We start from the raw sequence: 17971 nt of genomic DNA, 5'->3' as shown, positions 1-17971 counted from the left end.
GTCATAGAAAGATATGTTTACAACATGGTGTCTGCTTCTGCGGGGCTCACCAAGTAGTAAGGAGGACAGTGGTTGAGTAAGTAACTAATTCCTATGGTCTATACTATGAATAAATGCCAATTTATAATAAAATAGTTTCATAGCTCTTTTTAAAAGGCTTTTGAATATATGTATATTGATGCTGTTAACCTGGCAAAAGCTTCCATTGCTTCATTGCTATTATATAATATTCTCATTAATCAGGAAGTTGAAAATTAGCTGAAATGATTTGTGGAAGAGACATAAAATCTTAAACTAAGCAGATCCAATATTAAAACCAAGACTTCAAATTCAACATGTTCATTCTTGCCAAAAGCAAGTTCTGTTGAGTCTGATATATTTGTTCTCTAGGTGTTTGGTGCTAGAATATGTCTCATACACGGAACAGCATATAGAGCAAGATATCAGATACAGTTGTAATACGAGAGGTAACATTTACTGGGTGTATATTATGTGTCATATCTTGAAATCTATTATTTTCATGTCTTGCAACACTCTAACCACAAACTTTGGTGGAATTATTTCCATTTTATGGATAAGAATCTTAGTAAAATATTAGTTATTATTTTCAAATCGAATTTTGGTTGTGAATACCAAATTATTTCTGCTTTTTAGAATATTTGTAAATGTAGAAAACTGTGTTTTATAAAGTTATATATACTTGCTATTATAGAAATCATACCTTTTGAAATATGTAATAAACTCTTAGTAGATTTCTTCTTAAGCATATGAAATTTTTAATGAGACAAAAGAATTAGATAAAGTAAATATCTTGGTTTCACTTATTAAAACCAAACTGATTTAAAAATGATTCCTTAAGTGGCTTGATATATTGTCTGAAATGTTTAGACTTATTATTGGGGAAGTATTCTAAAGATATTTATATTTTAACTTGCATCATTTTTTCCAATGGAACAGAAATTTACTTTAGTAGTATGGTATATTTTATCTGTCAGTAGAGAAATAGGACTAAAGTGCTAAAGAAATAATATGGAGCTTGTATTAAATTATATTTTGAAGAAAATTGCATGTCATATGTGTCAAAGATAGTTGATAAATACAGTGAAACATTTATTGATTTTTTTGTATGTCAATATCTGTGCTAGGTGCTTTATACATGGCTTAGTGATCTCATTTAATTAATGTGCCTTGAATAGTCATAGTCCCACAATCATCTATAGCTAGTAATGTTTAGGCCTCCACCATGGGAAAGACACTGTGTTAGGAGGTGCAGTGTATACAGTGACCTGTCTTCGGGGGTCAGAGCCTAATTAATTATGGAGGTAAAGCCTATATATAAAATGATGGAGATAGCTTATACATGCCAAAATAGGAGTATGAACTATAATTGTTAAGGGTGCTCAAAGCATTAAAATAATTGTTATGAAGTTATTTTAACCCATTTTTGTTTATTATCATCTAGAAGTCAGGTGGTCAAAGGTGGCTCTGAGAGTTGGGAAAGGTAAGAAAAGGTCCAGCATGTCAGCACTTCCAGTTTGGGATGAATTATCAATAATTAACTGCAATGCAGTTGTGTTAGCCTATCAACAGTGGAAATACAAGCATTTCTTTTTACTTGTTTTCTTAAAGCATGGGAAAATCACTCATTAACAATAATGGGCAACAGATCAAACTGTGAAAAGTGATAAATTTAAATGTTAGTCAACTTGGATGAGTCACATTATAAAACAAAGTTTGAAAAGTAAGCCAGTTCTTAATTTCATACAAGTAGTCTAAAACCAACAATAGGAGCTATTTATTAAAAAATTATAATATTAAGTTCTGAAAGCTCTTTGAAATAAATATGTAAAAGTTCTGTAATCTAGGACAGTATCATAATTTTCACTGATAATACAAAAAGGATTATTAATTTAGCAAATACTGTCTATAAATTATTGTTGGTTCTTATAAACTACAATATCATTTAAAATTTTTACATGTCCATAAGAGTCACAAGTTCTATAATAGTTCTCTCATTACCTATACACAAAGAAAGACGAAAGAGGCAAATCAGAGGACGGTTAAAATACATTTGTGAGTGTGTGCATGCACACGTGTATGCTTACACACCTACGGTTCTCTGTACCGAAGAAGTAATGCAGCAGCTCATGTTGTGAGCAAGCCTAGTATTGGCTTCACTTAATACTCACTGAATATTGTTGTTAGAGGGCTCTCTAGTTTAATATTTGTTTAGTATTTGAAAAATCAAGATTAAGAGGGAGAAAAGTAGATTATTTATATCACCTGACTGGATGGAGGAAATATAGTGAGAGGAAATGCCCCCATTATGGGGTAAAAGGACAAGAGGGTGCTGTGGCACAGAAGTGGCCTGGGAGTCCATGGGAGTGACAGTAGGAGTAGAAGACACAGAGCCACAAAAACAGTCCTATCATGACAGGAAGGAGAGAAACTTCACAATAGCGACCTGAGACTCACAAAATGTCTGTAACTACCAGAGGGTGTGTGCGTGGCTAATCAAGAGATTTATATGTCCTTCCAAATCTGTGGCTGAGGAGTGACTCAGAAACTGGTACTGATTGCTCTTACTGTGTCTGTGCCAGCTCATATTGCCTGTTGAAACTGGAGTTTCACCCAGAAGTCACGTACCCAAGTAGCTGCTTCAGAATGTAGGTGATGTAAATAAGGCTCTGTTAATGTAAATATAAATAAGTCCTATGAATATTCTCTTCAGGGAATTTATGTTACAGGTATTCAGGTGTGTGTATATACACACATACATATATATGAGGTCTGTCTGGAAATAGTACAACCATTGCTAATATAATGAGAATGATTTGTGCAACATTGATGTAACCTGGCAGCCAAGGAGAGTGGATGGGAATGCGCATGTGTGAACAATGATGACTTCACTGTACTAGTCAGCGGGGGGTGGTTGACACTGTTGAGTGAGCATGTGTACTGTGTGACTGTCAGACTCAAAATGACTGAGTGAGTACAGCAATGAATCTGCATTAAATTTTGCATTAAGCTTGAACATTTTCCTGCGGAAACTATTCAGATGATTTAGAAGACCGCAACTATAGGCAACTGGTGACTGGTAGCTTCATCACTTCAATATACCTGCTCATTAATCACATCCTCTGTAGAATGTTTTGCAAAAAATCAAATCATGCAAGTGACTCAGCCCCCCTACAGCCCAGTTTTGGCACCCTGCAACTTCTAGCTTTTCCCCAAACTAAAATCATCTTTGAAAGGGAAGAGATTTCAGACTCTCAGTGAGATTCAGGAAAAAACAATGGGGCAGCTGATAGTGATTGGCAGAACTGTGCAAGGTCCCAAAGTGCCTGCTTTGAAGAGGACTGAGTCATTGTCCTTTGTACAATATTTCTTTCTTGTATCTCCTTCAATAAATATCTCTATTTTTTCACAGTACATGGCTGGATACTTTCTGGGCAAACCTCCTATATTTGCATTTGCATTAGCATTTATTTGCTGCAGTGTTTGAAATGACAAATATTTAGATGTACCTAAAAGGTAGATGAATTATGGCATAATAAATGAGAGAACAATATTCAGTGCTGAGATGATGGAAAATCTCTATGTATTGATATGGATGTATCTCCAAAGAATATTTTTAGGTGAAAGCAGGATATAGGAGAGCACTATGCATCATGTACCATCTTTTATTTAAAAATGTGAGGTAATGATATCCTATATTTTTTCCTGTATACGCATTAAAAACTATGGAATTATACTTAAGGAACTCAGAACAGTCATTTTGGAGGGGAGAGATGAGAGCAGGCATTAGGCTGAGGAGGGAGAATGAGAGCAGAGAGACTAGAAATGCACGATTATATAATTTTTAGTGTTTTCTAAAATTTCAATCATATTATTCAAATGTAATATTAAAAGAAGCATACTCCATTTAATAGGTATGTTGCTAGCTGGCAATGGGATTGAGCTGCCTCACACCTTTAAAAGTGATATAACTACCTGAATATAGTAAAAATGAGCAAATATTCTCATGAATCTATTACAACTCAAATATCATTTTTTGAACTGATTCTATGTTTATTATTATTTTTGACATTTAAACTAGAGCTACATCTGGTTTAGACTCACAGCCACTGCTCACCCGGTTCCTTTGGGCTATCCATATTTTACTTCCATGGGAATAGAGATAGTAAAGAAACATGCACTGTTAAAAAGGACTCGTGGGGTGTGTAACTGGGAACCTAACTGATTTAGTGCAAATTTCTCTGTTCACAGTATTACAGATATTCTTTCCAAACAGGAACCCCAAGGACAGGCTGCTTTCCTCAGAATTGTGAACTGAGCCATGACTGTGTCCATGCCCTCTGAGCTGCCCTCTTCTCACATGGAACCTGTGACCCCAGATACCACATGCTGTTCTCTGCTTCCCCCAAACCTACTCCTAATTGCATACTTTCCATTCCACTTACATCTGTTGAGCATTTTATCCTTGAAACAATCTCTTTGTTGCTTTTTCAAACATCAGTCATATTGAAAAGAAGATGAATATATAGCCAAAGCCAATATTTAGGTTTAAACATATAAAATTGTATTCTCATTCTGTGACAGACATTTTCATGATCTGTTAATTAACTTGAGAAACTTTATAAAAATATAAAATTAAGTCTGATGATTATATGTTTCATAATGTAAGTTTATTAGAGAATAAAAGCAGCTAATTAGGTATATGAAAATGTGTGTGTTAATGTATATGTGTGTATAATCATATAATTTAAAATTTTTTCAGTTAGGCAAAACATTATTTAATTAGAATTTCTAAGCTGGAAAGGATTTTAAAAATAAGTCTCAATTATTCATTTCATTGTTGTGGCAACTAAAATCAGAATGAATACGTACATAGTCTCAAATGTAGTTACTATATCACCAATATTACCTGATTTTTAATTTACATTTTAATAGCAGCTTTATTGATATATATATTTCATATACCATAAAATACACCCTTTTAAAATGTACAGTTCAGTGGTTTTTCATATATTCGCAAAGTTGGGTAATCACCACTATCTAGAATATTTTTATCACTCAAAAAAAAGGAAATCCCCATTAGCAGTCACTCCTTATTCACTCCTTCCTCCAGTTCCTGGTGGCAAACGCTAATCTCTGGTCTCCATAGATTTGTTTGTTCTGAACATTTCATATAAACAGAGACATGCAATATGTGGCCTTTCTGACTATTTCCTTTCACTTCATAAAATGTTTCCAAGGTTCATCCATGTTGTAACACATCATTCTTTTTATGGCTAATAGTCCATTGTGGGGAGATAACATTCATTGTTTATCCACTCATTAGCTGATAGGCATCTATGCTGTTTCCCCTTCAGGACCATTATGAATAATGCTGCTATAAACATTTGTGTACACTTTTATGTGTGAATATATAGTTTCTTTTTCTTTGCTGTTTTAATTTTAAAAATTATTGTTGGTGAATTACAGTTGTCCCAATTTTTACTCTGTTTCTTTCCCATGCCCCATCCACCCCCACTCCTTAGTCAGTCCCCACCCTGTTGTCCATTATCATGGGTCTTTATGTATGTTCATTGACTAGACCATTTCCCTTCTTTCCTGGTTATCCCTCTCTCTGCCTCCCACCTGGTCACTGTGAGTTTGTTCCATATTTCCATGTCTTGATTTCTATTTTGTTCATTTGTTTGTTTTGTTGATTAGGTTTCTGTTAAAGGTGAGATCATATGGTATTTGTCTTTTCCTGCCTGGCTTGTTTCACTTAGCATAATGCTCTCTAGGTCCATCCATGCTGTCGTGAAGGATAGGAGCTCCATCTTTCTTTCTTCTGCATAGTATTCCAGTGTAAATGTACCACAGTTTTTTGATCGACTCATGTACTGCTTGGCACTAAGGCTGTTTCCAGCATTTAATAATTGTAAACAATGCTGCTATGAACTTTGGGGTGCATATTTTCAATATTTTTTGGTTACATATAAGAGTTGAATGGCTAAGTCCTGTGATAACTCTATGTTTAACTTTTTCTTGAAAAACATTTTGGGAAACTTCCAAAATGTTTTCCAAAATGGCTGTACCATGTTAAATTCATAACTGCAATATATAACAGTTTAAATTTCTCCACATTCTTTTCAACACTTGTTACCTGCTTTTAAAAAGAAAAAAAATCATCATCCTTTAACTTGTAAAGTAGTACTTCATTGAATTTTTGATTTACCTTCCCCTAAAGATTCATGAGGTTGAACATCTTTACATATACTTATTGGCCACTTGTACACATATATCTTTCTTGAAGAAACATATATTGATATTTTTTGCCCATTTTTAATTGGGTTGTCTTTTATTATTAAGTTATAGGAGCTTTAATGTAGAAGTCTCTAATCGCATATTTGATTTGCAAAAATTTTCTCCCAGTCTGTATGTTGTCTTTCACTTTCTTTATGGTATCCAATGATGCCAAAAATGACCAATTTTTATGAATTCTGATTTACCTGTTTCTAGTTTTGTTACTGTGCTTTTCTTGTCATATCTAAGAAACCATATGTATAATCCAGTGTTACAAAAACTGACTCCTGTGTTTTTTTAATCTCAGGTGATTTTTTTTATATGTATTTAATTATTTTTCAATACAGTCCTGTGTTTTGTTCTAGGAATTTATATGCATTTTTAACATTTTTCCTCAAAGGAGTTTATTATGTACTCTTTGGTAATTAACCAGTAACAAAATAAGCAAACAAAAAATAAATTAGAAAGGACATTTTACATATTTTATATGATTATATTGCCTTCATTCACTTCATAAATATTTCTGCATACCTACAATAAAGCAAGCAGGTTATTAGAAGCTTATAGTTTCTATGTAATGGCATTATTTTTTCTTTATTTTCTTGTGGCAGGTATTATGTATTTTTTTTTCAAAAGAAAAGAAAGAGTTAAATAACTTTCTATAAATCATTCTGGTAATAAGGGGTAGGGCCAGAGTTAAAAATAGATAAATAAAAATGCAGTGTGATTATTTGGTTGCAAATAGGCTCTGGCTATTTGTCAGGTAACCTGGGGATTAAGAATAGGGTTGCCAGGCCCTGGCTGGTGTATCTCAGTGGATTGAGCATGGACTTGCGAACCAAAGGGTCACTTCACCAATTCAATTCCCAGTCAGGGCACATGCCTGGGTTGTTGGCCAGGCCCCCTGTAGGGGGAGCACAAGAGGCAACCACACATTGATGTTTCTCTTCCTCTCTTTCTTCCTTCTTCCCCTCTGTCTAAAAATAAATACATAAAATCTTAAAAGAAAAAAAGAACAGGAATGCCAGAGCTAGGGAATTACCTGGGTTTGAGGAGTGTCTCCCCCACTGAATTTTCCAGGTGTTGGACTTTGGGATAGTTAATTAACTTTTTTCTAGTTTTTTCTTAGTTTTTTTGCAATGTGTAATAATAGTAGGGAGACTACTATGAGCATTAAATTAGTTAATGTATTTAAAATACATAAAACTGTGCCTGGCATGTTATTAATGCCTGCAAAATGTTAGTTATGTTTACTTATACAATTACACAATAATCACTGCTTTTATGGAATGTACATTCTATTACAGGAGACATTGAATTACTAAACCCATAAATGATCATATAATTATGAATTTTGCTTAGTGCTACACCTATAAAAGGAAGAAATAAAATAAAAATATATATATAATGAATAAGATAGTTCAGTATACTTACTCAAGTAGTACTTTCTCCATTCTGTGCTATGAGGGATAAAGTCTTTTTATGCTTGGTGTCTCAAATGCTTGGGCAATAGTTCATCTTTTAATATATGTAGAGTTTCAACATAGCAATCTATGAGGAAAAAATTTTTGATTGGGACAGAAATGTTCCTGACTCAACTAAAAAGTAGGTCATTGCCTATATTCAGAAATGCAGAAAAAAGAAAAAAACAGCACATGATAATATTTCATGAGCTCATATTTCCACTCAGTTCAGTACAATTCAGCATATGATAATATTTCATGAGCTAATATTTCCACTCAATTCAGTATAATTACTTCAATTCATTTTTAGAAAGAAGGGATTATAAATTATACATCACATACAAATAGTAAATTCTCTCAAGATAATAAAGTTCATTTATCCCTGTAAATCTGAGGCCTTTGTTATTACACTTGTTCAAAAGTAAAATTAAGTAAGTCATCATCATTCTAGTGCCAGTAACAATCACTCAATGATGTAAGTTTACTGAACACATTTGGAAAGACGTGTGCACAGGACCCCTTGCCTCGGACTAGAAGACAGGAAAGGATTATGTACAATGAACGGAGACATTTAGCCTTGGGAAGGACCAGGACCTTTCTTCCTTCCCAAGTAAGAGGGCTCCCTGACACCTCTTTTCAATGAAATAGCCCCACATTGAAGCTTTCTGTCAGGAAACAAATTGTCAATACTAGTCTTTCATAATTAGATAGTTTTTTTTAGTGAACCAAAGTGGGGGGTCTTGCTGCCTATAGGCAAATCCTAGAGGTAGAGACAGGTGAGAAAGGAAAGAGGTTTTTATTCAAAGGCTGCCTGATCTGGGAGAATGGCAAACCCTTGTCTCAAAGCCCATCCCCTCTGGGAAACCCAGAGGAAAACTCAGCCCTCCTCAGCCAGACCAAAGACAGTGTTCAGAGTTTCTCTTCCTATTCAAAGTACCATCCTTTGGGAACCACAGGTGGCCAGTGAGTGGTCATCCAGGTGGCTCAGCTTTTCTCCCTGCCTCATTGGAACCTGTGCGTGGGGTTGACACCACCACTAGCCAAGTGCTTCCATGGTCAGAAGGTCCTGTAAATGTACTGGCCAGTATGATTATGCAGTGAGTAAGATGGCCTCCCTTCTTCCCCCTGGGTTTATGTTATTTTCCTGTGTGGGATGAACCGGGTGCTTTCTCAGCCCAAACTTCTGCACACTTCAGGACCATTAGCCAACCAACTCCTTCTTTTCCCCAGGCTATGTTGACAGGCTTCTCTGGTCCCACACTTTCACCTGCTGCCCTTCGGACCTCTGATGGTGCACACGTGCATGCCTTCACCTTGTCCCACCCTCAGTCAGCTACTGGGAGAGTGCAGGAGGGCTTTTTCCCTTATCTAATTATCTTGTTAGCCTTGGTGGCTCACTGCTATACTTTTTCCTGCTGCCATCTTGCCTGGGGGCGGGGCATCTGCCACCAGGAGCAGGACACCCCACACTAGGTGTGAAATGTTGGCAAGGTGCAGGCTTGGACACTGGGACACCGTGGCCTCACCCACTGCCTTGGGAGGTAAGTGATCTCCTCTGGCAGCCACTTCTGTACCCCACCCTCCACCTGTTCCCAGCAGTCCGGCCAGGCTATCATCAGTTTTTTGTGTAAATTATTAAAACTAATGTAGATTAGTACCAATAAAATGTTCATGCCATATATAATGTATTGTTTTGAAGTCTGCATTTTCTGTAGTTTAAAAAGATTGGACAATCTTTTTTTTCCCCTTTTTCATAGCCAAGCACACACTGATCTGCTGTCAATTCTGTCAGTAGGAGCATGCTACTTAGAAAGGGTGCAGGTGATTTGAAAAGAAATGTCAAAAAATAGAAGAGAGATTGAGAGCTGGGCAAATTCATGGACTCCATTCTAATTCAACTGAGCAAGATTTCTTTACTTCCAGGTCTGGTAAGAGTCATTTCTAGAAGTTAACAGAAGTAGAGCAAGGCAAATTTATGTGTGAGTTAGCAGTGGTGGGGGAGAACCAAGTGAGCATGACTAATGACTCCTTAAATGGAATGTATTTGCTTGCATACACTTAACGATAAACAAAGCCAATTGGGCAATTGCTCAGTTCACCCCTCTGTTTACAAGAGCTGAACAATCACCCAACATAAAAATAGATGGAGAATTTTTTCCTCCATAAAGAATTTCTTGCAAACAGAATTGGAAGTTTATCCAAATAAATACTGAGTTTTTCCACCTCTGTATCACTTAGAGGATATTTTTCTCTTTCCCTGCCTAGTCCTACCACCACTGAGTATACCTGAGGTTTAGCCAGTTCTCGAATGATCAACAGTATGACTGTCAGACATGAGCAATACACTGGCCAAACTTTGGCTACGTGAAAAAGGACTTTAAGATTAAAAGCTAGGGCATAAGATATGCAACACAGAGAATTACTTAAGAAATTATAAGGTTTAGCTTCAGATGTGACCCCTGTACCTTCTCCATATTGTAAAGGGTGGGGAAAGTTGGATCTGTTCCTGGGGTCATCTCTCAGCCCTGTATCCCTCATCTTTTACATACTTTAATGTGCTGTCTATTATGCTTTGCTAACTTAACCTTGTGCAATGACAAGGCTGTAGAAACAGTACAAGTGAAACATCAGAAAAAAATGTTGGCAGATAGGGCTAGAACAAGGAGTTAACTCATCAGTTCAGTTTCTAAATTAAAGTTATTTTGGGCAGTCGGCAGGGTTGGGCAAGTCATTCATTGCTTGTGCTGGGGAAACAGAGGCTGTTTCTATGACAGGAATAATCCTGGGTAGTTTTAAACAGACCTGCACATTTTTAAAACTTTGGGAGCTGGTTGAAGGAGGGGGGTTGGAATCCAATGGCATCTCACTCTTCATGACCCACTAGGATTTTCAATGAGGGATAGTTCTACTAAAGCAGAGAACGCCACACCTTTGGAAGGGAGCCCTTCAGTAGTAAGTCAGGATTGTGTTCCTCGTTTATATCTGTTCTGTTTTATTTAACTCTTTGAAAATTTGTTTTCAGTAAGGAAACATGTTTAATTTCTTTTATCTTTAAACTTGCCTCAAAAGCTTTGTGGCAAAACTGATGCATTATTACATTCATGTACTTTCTTTTGATAATAATCCTTCTGCATTCATTTAAACGCTTCCATACCCTATTTATCTTACATGCTTTTACATTCACATATGCCATTTTTACCTTTTTGCTACTTAATTCTTATTCTTAATCCTCCTTCTCCTAAATACAAAATGTTCCCATTTTTTAAACTTTGAGTATTGTTCTTTATTTTCATCTTGACAACTTTTGTGATTTTAGTACATCATAATTACTTTTAGGATATTATGTTTTTTCTTTGATTTTCATCTAGTTTATCTATCAGTGCCAGCAGGTTTTAGTTTCATGTCTCCTATTTATTTCTACTTATTCTCTTTTTAAACTTTGTTTCCATGTTATTTATTCTTAATTTATGACTAATTTGATTTTTTTCTCTTCAGTTTTTCTTATAGTTTTCTTGTATTATTATGTGGGTTGTGGTTACTATGCCCAAAACAGAAGTATGCCATATGAGCAACGGCCTGAAGAGAGAGGGCATCTTATTTCTTCCAGCTGTCATGGTGTTGCTTTTCCAGGTGCACTTACTATAGTTCCCCATTCTTTTGTGGAATTCTCTTCAAAGAAACCACACAGGATTCCAGAGGTCTGCAGAGTAACTCCAGGAGAGCCATAATATGATCTATGTGGATAACATTTTTGATTTCTTAGTATTTTATTGTGTTCTGTTCTATCACCGTTTAAATTCTATCACTCAGCTTAAAATGCAGGTTGTTCCAGACAGTTACTTTTGTAGGTGAATTTAAAAGAAGTGATATCAGATATTTTTCAAAATTGGTACTAGAGATATTCAAGAAGTTGAATATTTAGTGGTATCAATTGTTGGTGTACAACATACAATAATATATAAAATGGCATCTAATATACGACATAAATTAAAATTGTACATAATAAATTTATTGTCCATCTGTTGGTGTTATAAAATAAATGAAACTGATCCAGTAATTCAAGTGAGTATGAAACTTTTCCATACGTGTTTAGGTTTAATACCACTGTAGAGATTCTGGGAACAAGGAAATGGAGGCATAATTGGCATGTTCAGGATTTGTGCAAGGGAATGTGCCTTGATTACAATCAGTATGGTCTCTTCTTTGTTTGCCTTGTGGAACCACTGCTGCTGCATTCTGCCCTTGGATTTTGCCATCAACACCACTAATAAAGAGGAAAGCAGGATATGGCTATAATACCATGCTCTGGGCATGGCCTCTTGCTTCATGTGACTCTTCTGGTTCACGTTATAGAAAACAAATATTACAGTCAAGTTTGATATACCCATTTAGCCTGTTTCCAAGCTCTGCTAATTGTGGCTGTATCCATCTCCTTGCTGTTAAATGGTATGTGTTAGAGCAAATGCAACATGACTTTCTTGGGTGCATCTTTGATCTGCTCTTGAAAACTCTTTCACTCAATTTCTTTGTGTTGTGAGGTGGAGTTCTATTTGGTCATGTATTCTCATTAGGCTTTTTTTCGTAGTGTTATGTTGACTGTTAAAACATGGCAGCACATTTAACAGCAACAGGATAGCTATCCCTGGTAAGGATTATATTTTGAGTATACTGGGTGTCAATGTCTACAAAAAACTCCGGTGGGAGATACAATTTATGCATCTGTAAACATTTATTGCACACTTATTTTGTATGTAGTACATTTCTTAAAACTGTTCTAGGCACTGGCAACCCCAAATTGAACAAATTAGACAAAATATCTGGCTTCACAGACCTGACATTCCACTAGAAAAAGTTTTTAAAAGTGGAGTATTGCACTGACTAGGTTGGGTGTCATCCACAAACTGAGAGGTAGCTGTGTGGATTCCCAGTCAGGGAACATGCCTGGGTTGTGGGCCAGAGCCCCAGTGGGGGTATGTGAAAGGGAACCACACATTGATGTTTCTCTCCCTCTCTTTCTCCCCCCTCCTCTAAAAATAAATAAATAAATAAATCATTAAAAAATAAAAATAAACTCTTGAAAAAGATAAAAAATATAAAATGAGGTATCATTGACATAAAATTTATGTTAGTTTCAGGTATACAAGATAGTGATTAGACATTTGTACACATTATTAAATGATCACAATACTAATTCTAGTTACTATCTGTCACCATTCAAAGTTGATACACTAATGGGACTATATTTCCCATTCTGTGTGTAATATTTTCATGATTTGTTTATTCTGTATCTGGATGTTTTTACTTCTAAACCCCTTAACCCATCCTCCTCTCCCAGACCCCTCCCCTCTTGAAATCACCAATCTGTTCTTTGTATTCATGAGTCTTATTTGTCCTGTTTTTTAGATTGCACTATAATGAAATGATGTGGTCTTTGACTTTTTCTGACTTACTTTAATTAATATAATATGCTCCATGTCCATTCATGTTTTTTTCAAATGGCAAGATTTTTTTTTATGGCTGAGTAGTACTCCATTATATATATCACTTTTGCTTTATCCATTGTTGGAGACAGGCTGTTTCTATTTATTGGTTATTATAAATAATGTTTCTGTAATCTGTGGTGAAAATTGATGTGTGTATATTTAATTAAATATATTCATTTCCTTCAGATATATACCCAGAAGTAAAATAGCTGGATCATAGGGTAGTTCTGTCTTTAATTTTTTGAGGAGCTTCCATACTGGTTTTCATAGTGGTTGTACCAATTTACAAACCCACTAATAGTGTGTGAGGGTACTCTTTTATTGCATTCTGGCCAATACTTGTTGACTTCTTTATAGTAACCATTCTGACAGATGTGATATAATATCTCATTAATGGTTTTCATTTGCATTTCCTGATGATTAGTGATATTAAGCATATTTTTATATATATGTTGACCATTTGTATATCTTCTTAGGAAAAATGTCTATTCAGATATCCCTCCCATTTTTTAATCTGATTTTTTGTTGTTGAGTTTTCTGATTTCTTCATATTTTTGGATATGTGTAATCCTCAATAAAATAAAATACACAGGAAAAGCTAAATAGTCTACATATGAAAAAAAGGTTAAAAAACTCACCAGACAAAAACCACATGAAACACTTATTCCATTTAATTTCTTGTTACATGCACTGAGGAAAATAAGAACGTTAGGCCCCAAGGCAGTAATGCTCTGAGGTTCTAATTAAGGCTCCTCCTTTGTGACACATTCATGCACATACTCTACACATGCCACTGACCCAGGCAGAATTTCACATGCATGTACCAATGGCCAGAGGATCACAGTGGGGAATGATGGAAAGGCGGGGTATGGCATCAATGATGGTCAAGGATATGGCATCAATTGGGAACTGGGGACCCAGAGAACCTTTCCACTGCAGGCTAGGCAAGAGTCAACATTAAAACAAAGGCAGAACATGGGTAAATGTAGGATGCTCAGAGAAAATTGGGTAGATGAGGAGGGAAAGATGCAGAGAAAGGTTTGGGAAAGCAGTGTCCGAAAAGGAGGTTTTTCTTTTTTCCTCCCCGTCTCTTTCCCTCTTCTTCTTCTTCCTCCGTCCCTCCTCCTCCTCCTTCTTTTCTCCTTTTTTTGTTTTAATGTTAAAACAGTTCTTGTTTATTAACTGATCAGATTACAAAAATGGCTATAGTAGATACCTTAGTTCATCCCTCTAATAAGCCTGTTGAGCTGGTCCTCCCTGTTACCAGCATCTCCACCTTCTACAAAATGAGTGGTCTTTTTCTTCATTCCACCTTATGGAGGAGATAATTTGAAGCTTTCTCCAGCAGTATAGACTTCATGAATCAGATCCTCCATGCAGATGATGACATATTTACCAAGAGATTGAGCAATCAATGTATTATCTGTCAGGGCAATTCATTTTTTGTTGATTTTTCCATAACCACGTTTGTAGATCAATTCATTTACTGACTTCAGATTAGGGTACCCCCATGCAATATATGGTTTCACAATCCTCAGCATGTTAATTGAAGCCTTGTTGAGCTTAATGAAGGTGCTATTGAATATCTGGTGAAGGTGAAGAAGCTTCAGCAACTTCTGGACCTTTGGGCTCACACCATGGACACCTCTGATTCTGATGACAAATGCCAACTTGGGTTTCACAGGTACATATAAGTTGTCCACTTTTCTTGCCATTCTAGCCATTTGAATCTCAGTTCTGTGCATCTGTCCATATTCCTTGGGATCGTGCTTAGATTTTTCATAGATAAGCTTCCTCCATGCCTTTTGAAGCATCTTTTGGGCAAACTACATTTCATACGACATTCCTTTGCTTTTTCTTAAGGGTTTCTGGCACAACATGAGCCTTCTTCTTCTTCTCTTCTGTACCTTCCATGGTTCCAGCCGGAAAAAAGAGTTCTTCATTTTTACAAGGCCATGAGAGTATGTTTAATCTCTCAGAATTTAAAAAAAAAGTTAAGATTCTCAAGAATCAACAAAAGAATGTAAAGGGAAGAGCACAAATGCTCCATTCTTTGTGGTATAATATTTTCCCATTTAAAACATAATTTCAAAATAAAACCCACTTTTATATTTTCTAAATGAAATAATGTACGATGGTTATCTTTCCAGCTTATTTTAATTTTCAAACACAAAGTTTTATTTTAAGATAGAAAAAAGAGAAAGGCAGAAAAGTACATTTAAAAAGAGGAGATGGGAATAGTGAGAACAGCAACACCTGTTAATCTAAAGGTGAGTCCTCAGAAAGAACCACCTGTAGCTACAGAGGTTTCCCTTTGTTGGGATCTGAGTTAGGGAGGGGTCCTGTGGCTCTGCCACCCTTTCTCAAGGTACAGGGAAACCAGAACACCCACTCCTTAGCCCTCCCCATTTCCAGTCTTAAGGACTTTACCAAATACCTCCACCAAAATAATCCCCCACACATATTTTTGACAATTCACTTGCAAACATATTCTTCCATTCAGTAGGTTGCCTTTTCATTTTATTGATGGTTTCCATTAATGTGCAGAAGCTTTTGAGTTTCATGTAGTCTAATTTGTTTATTTTTGTTTTGTTTCTTTTGTCTTTGAAGTCAGATGCAAAAATAAAATCACTAAGACTGATGTCAGGGAGTTTATCATCTGTTTTCATCTAGGGGTTTTATAGTTTCAGGTCTTACATTCCAGTCCTTAAATCATTTTGAGTTAATTTTTGTATGTGGGGTAAGATAAAGGTCCAGTTTTATTATTTTGTTTGTAGTTGTGCTATCCTCTCTACCTCATTTATAGAAGATACTGTCTTTTCCCTATTGTATATTCTTGATTTCTTTGTCTTAAATTTTATATTTGTGGGGGTTATTTCTGGGCACTGTATTCTGTTCCATTGACACATGTGCTCTGTTTTCATATCAATATCTTACTGATTAGATTACTGTACCTTTGTAGTATAGTTTGAAATCAAGGAACTGATACCAATGGTATAGTTCTTTTTTATTTCAAAATTGCTTTGGCTATTGGGGGATCTCATATGGTTCCATACATATTTAAAATTATTTATGTGAAAATGTTATTGGAATTTTGATAGGGATTACATTTAATCAGTAGATTGCTTTGTGTGTTTTGGACATATTAACAAAATTATTCTTTCCATTCATGAGCATAGAATATCATTCCATTTGTTGTGTTTTATTCAGTTTCTTTCATCAATGTCTATAGTACTCTGTGTACAGGCATTTCACCTATTTGGTTAGATTTATTTCCAATATTTTTTGTTGCATTTATAAATGGGATTACTTTTTAAATTTATCTTTCTGATAGTTTGTCATTAGTGTAGAGATGTGCAACAGATTATTAAAAATTATACTCTATTAATTATGCTCTTGCAGTTGTCCCAGTTTTCCCCCTTTGCCCCCTCTACCTAGCACCCTCCAATCCCTCAGGCAATCTCCACACCATTGTTGACATGTCCATGGGGTCCAAGGGTCATGTGTATAAGGTCTTTGGCTGCTCCATTTCCTATGCTGTACTTTATGTCCCTGTGGCTATTCTGTAACTACTTACTAGTACTTAATCTTCTCACCTCCTCACCCATTTCCCACAAGCCCCTCCCATCTGGCAACCATCAAAACACTTTTAACATCAATTTCATATCCTGCAAGTTTATTGAATTTATTAGTTCTAACATTTTTAGCAGAGTCTTCAGAGTTTCCTATGTATAATCTCATGTCATCTAAAAATAGTGACCGTTCTACTTTTGTCTGTCCAATCGGATAACTGTTTTTTCTTGCCTAATTGCTGTGAATAGGTCTTCCAATAGTATTTCGAAAAAAAGTGGGGAGAATGGGCATTCTTGTTTTGTTTCTAATCATAGACAAAAAACATTAAAACTTTTCACCATTAATATGATTTTAGTTGCTTTTAAGATTTTATCTTTAAATTTTGTCATTTTAATTATAATGTGTCTTGGAGTGAATGTCTTTGGGTCCTATGTCATATAACTTTCTCAGCTTTCTGGACCTACGTGTCTGTCTCCTTCCCCAGGTTGGAGAAGATTTCAACCATTACTTCTTCAGAAAGTTTCCTATTCCTTTCTATCCCTCTTCTCCTTCTCGGACCACTGTAATGTGAATGTTATTTAGCTTGATTTTGACTCCTAGGTCTCTTCAGTTGCCTTCACTTTTTAAAATTCTTGTTTGTTTCTTTTGCTGCTCTGTTTGTGGTTTTCAGTAATCTGACTTTCTGCTCACTGATTCCTTCTTCTGCTCCATACATTCTGTTATTGAGAACCCTACTATTATATTTCTCAGTTTATTGTTTTCTTCCACTCTGTGACTTCTCTTTGGTGTTATCTTAGATTTTCCATCGTGTTGTTCTCAATTTGTTCATCCATTTCTCTCTGGTATGATGGTCATCTCCACACCACTACTTTGAATTTTTTTCCAGTTAAATTACTTATCTTTGTATCATTACATATCTTTTTCTGAGGTTTTGTCTGGAGTTTTCTTTTGGAACATAATTCTTTTTTTTCTTATTTTCTTTAACTTGGTCTTGAAGAGGTGATCTTCCGTAGGTGGTGAACCTTATCTTTAAATTTTGCTCTAACTCCTGGTTGTCTCTTGAACATTTGTGATTGTCTGAATGGCCTGATTAGTTCTTGATAGGCCCTCATTGTTGAAAGTATGCTAAGACCTGTCAGTGTTCCAAGGGGAGGA

The 17971-nt window shown here is 35.6% G+C and overlaps 1 protein-coding gene and 1 pseudogene across 1 annotated transcript in view; one reads left to right on the top strand and one right to left on the bottom strand.

Moving 5' to 3' along the window:
- The window catches only part of GRID2 (glutamate ionotropic receptor delta type subunit 2), a 1449169-nt gene that overhangs the window by 102547 nt on the left and 1328651 nt on the right, over positions 1-17971 (top strand). The window lies entirely within an intron of this gene.
- On the bottom strand, positions 14457-15157 carry LOC118987043 (60S ribosomal protein L7-like; annotated as a pseudogene).

This window comes from Sturnira hondurensis, unplaced genomic scaffold (genome assembly GCF_014824575.4).
Source record: "Sturnira hondurensis isolate 20B ecotype Veracruz unplaced genomic scaffold, ASM1482457v3 Scaffold0004998, whole genome shotgun sequence".
NCBI lineage: Eukaryota > Metazoa > Chordata > Mammalia > Chiroptera > Phyllostomidae > Sturnira > Sturnira hondurensis.
Note: the sequence above shows the minus strand (reverse complement) of the source record. Positions and strands in the feature narration are given on the sequence as shown.